The sequence below is a fragment of the Quercus suber genome, unplaced genomic scaffold, assembly GCF_002906115.3.
Source record: "Quercus suber isolate HL8 unplaced genomic scaffold, Cork oak 2.0 scaffold_196, whole genome shotgun sequence".
NCBI classification, from domain to species: Eukaryota; Viridiplantae; Streptophyta; class Magnoliopsida; order Fagales; family Fagaceae; genus Quercus; species Quercus suber.
This window is the reverse complement of record NW_027069654.1, coordinates 1,148,665-1,152,254: the sequence shown is the minus strand read 5'-3', so window position 1 is coordinate 1,152,254 and position 3,590 is coordinate 1,148,665.

The following is a 3,590-nucleotide window of genomic DNA, read 5'->3' as shown; positions in this document are numbered from 1 at the left end:
ATTTGATATTTTATTTTAATTATCATCTTGTTCAACTATTTAAATTGTGTACAAATATTATTAATGGTATTGTGAATTTATTCAATGCTATTGTTTGCAGTTATGGCCCGTGTGAAACATGAGCATGACCATTGAAGATTTTACCAATTTCCCACCCTGGACATGTAGAGAAGCAAAACTTGTATAAGAGAGAAGAAGACAAGTTAATTTTAATGCAAAGAAATGAAAATAACACTTTATTATTAAACCAAAAAAAAAAAAAAAAAAGATTTTCATTAGAGGCCTCCATTCAAGATTGGGTTCATTAAAGTAATCCTTATCATAAATGTATTTATTATAATAAGGGCATTTTACGAAATTTGATTTAGAAAGCTTTCATTACATCGTTTTAAGATGTTGTACCAAACATGTGGAATACAGATTCAGGGTTCTATTACTATAGGGTTACCAAACAACTAAAAAAGAATAATTATTACATTACAATATCTTGCGTTCCTTATAATATCTATAGCTTTTTTATGCACTCCCAATAGCTTGATGCTACAACTAATTGGAAAAGTTGTTACTAACAAGTTCCAATCTTTTTTTTTTTAATGGATAAAGGTTCTAAACATTTTGATTCCCTGTTTCAATGATGTAAGGATAGACTTCTGACTTGGATAATGTTGGAGACAATTTTTTTAATAATTTCTTTTTACAACTTGTTAAGGTGACAAATTTTGATTAGAATAACATAATTTTTATACATGAATATTGATCACAACAGACTATGTTAACATGTGTGAAAAATGTTATACATGAATATTGATCACAACAGACTATGTAAACATGTGTGAAAAATGTTATATGTAACTCGATTTATTTGTTTCAACACCTTACATGGCCCTTAGTCCAGTGGCGGAGCCAGGATTTTAGGTTAGAGGGGGCAAGATCAAAAGAGAGTAAAATGAATTAATTGATATTAATAACAAAATAAATAAACAACTATATGCAAATGTAATTTTCATATACAATTAAAATTTGGGTTTGTAAAAAAAAAACTTGGGTTTGAGACTGAAAAATGTTGGTGAGGAAAGAAAAAAGTGTTATACGTAACAGAGGTGCTATGAGTAGTTCTAAACCATAAATTATTTTATAATGTTTTTGCCAAAATTTGGATATGGCAGACTATGAATGATTAATAAATACTAACACATAAACTCACAATTTTTTTTTTTCAACAATCACACTCTGCCACGCAACAATTGTGACAAAAAGTTATGAAAAATTGTGGATGTCAACTTTTTGGAGGTGCTATAATGACTAGTGAATGAAAATATGTTTTTTTTTTTTTTTTTTTGTTCATAATTCTTTTCAGCAAAATAGTGGTGGAGAAGTAGGCTGTACAAGTAGTTTTATTTTATTATAATATTATTATAAGGTAGGACCTATTAATTTTTTAAAAAGAGTTGCAGTGGCCCCAAATGTGAAATTGTTTTCTTACAATAAACTAATACACAGTACAAGTACAATATGTATGTAAAAAAGCTGATTGTCCTAGTGTATAAATGCCCCCCCTGGCCCCCCCTTCCCTCCGCCCCTGCCTTAGTCTAAGCATGAAAGACAATATAAGAATAGAGTATTTTGGATTGATATCTTCTAAAGTTTTAAGTGTAACTTCACTCTTAAATTTTTCAAAATTCTATTAATTTAAAAATGAGTGAATTAGGTGTTTTCACCTTATCAAATAATGTAAATAGATAGCAAATTGATGATAGTCAGCTTTTTTTTCTTTTTTTTCGTATAAATGTTGATGATTTGTTGGTATCAAACTCACTTATTTTAAAATGAATAGATAGTTTTAGGTACTACGTGACTCATGATAGAGTTACAATAAAATAAAATAAAAAATACTTCCAAAAAATCTTAAGCTGATCAATATGAACGGCCAGCTATATGTATTGTTAATCACAAAATAATCATGAGTCCTGCAGTATCTTTTACTATTGTATTCATGCCAAGTTTTCCATAGGATAATGAACCTAGCCATGGCCTGCCTCGAAGTAATATCTGTCCCTCGGAGTTGTTCAGACTAAATTGTTAAAAAAAAAAAAAAAAAGTGTTCACGGATACCTCAAAAGCATTTAAATTCTAATTTAGCCTAATTTAAGTGTATATGTGTATGAATCTCTCTCATGGAGACTTGAACCTCGGCCATTGCTCCCCACACTCATAAATACTTATACTTGTGGAGTGACGATCGCGCTAAAGGTGCACGGCGGTATTTTTTTTATAGCTTTTTTTATTTCCATAAAAATTGTATCAAAACTTTCCTAAATTAATTTGTTAACAATTATTCTAAGAACACTCGAACCCAAAAGATAATGTTAAGGCAATTTGTTTTTTGCTAATATTTTTAACATTTTTTTTTATCTTGACTAACACCCCCGATTGACCAATTGGCATGAGGGCAATCACTATTGGAGAGAAATCTTTATCCTTGTTCATTGTGGTGGACTTTATTTATTGGGTAAAGGTTCATATTCTATTTTCTTAACTTTGGTATGTCCAGTTAAAATACTTTACCTCACTTTCAGCTTCTTCTTTTGATGATTCTCATCTCTTGGCAATAGATTTTGCGTTTTTTTCCTTTATATTCATCGGATCTTTTTGTAATGTTGGAAAAGTAGTTTGAACTATAATGTGGCATTTGGTACAGGGTAATGTTTTAGGATTCCTAAGAATGTTTAAAGATTCTCATGTTTGGTTGCAAATCATGCTAAGGAATCAAATGCTAGGAAGGAATTAGATGCTAGGGGAATCTGGATTCCCCCTTTAAACCCCTCTCAGTAGGAATGTGGATTCCCTTTAAAACAGGTGGGAATCTAGATTCCCAAGCTTAAAGGAAATTGTATTTTTTATAAATTGACAATTTTAACCCTTTTTTTTAAATGACTTGGTAGTTCACATTCAAATCTAAGGATAGAATGGGAAAAATAAATAATTCATTTAAAATTCATGGGAATAAACCAAACATAGAAATAGCTACATTCTTAGGAATGTGATTCTTAGGAATCTGGAGGTGTGGGCTCTTCCACTACTGGTTGAGGAGGGGGCTGAGATGATTCTGTTGGCTTCTCAGGTTCAGCTTCCGCATTCTCTGGTGGTGGCGCGGCTGCAGCTTCAGCAGCAGCAGCAGGTGGCTCTTCATTAGGCTTCTCTCCATCAGCAGCAGGTGGCGCAGGAGCTGGTTCCGGTGGCGGTGCTGCTGCCACAGCTGGCGGTTCTTCTTGCTTTTTTTCAGGCTCTGGAGGTGGCGGTGGTGGGACGACCTCGTTCTCATCATGATCGACATAATAAATCTTGAGACCAATGTCACCTTGAATCCAAGAAAGCAAGCTCTTCTTCTGTAAAGGGAAATATATCAAGACCTCCTCGCCTTTCTTAACGAAAAGCTGTGTGGAATCCAAGCGTATCCAACCAAGAAAGTTGTTCCTCGTTGTTGGTCCATGGTTCTTGTCATGGTAAATGACAACCTCCAACATGTCTCCCAACACTTGGGCGTCGGAGGGCTTGGCCACGTTAAACTCCAGAACCTCGTTCCATGTTGG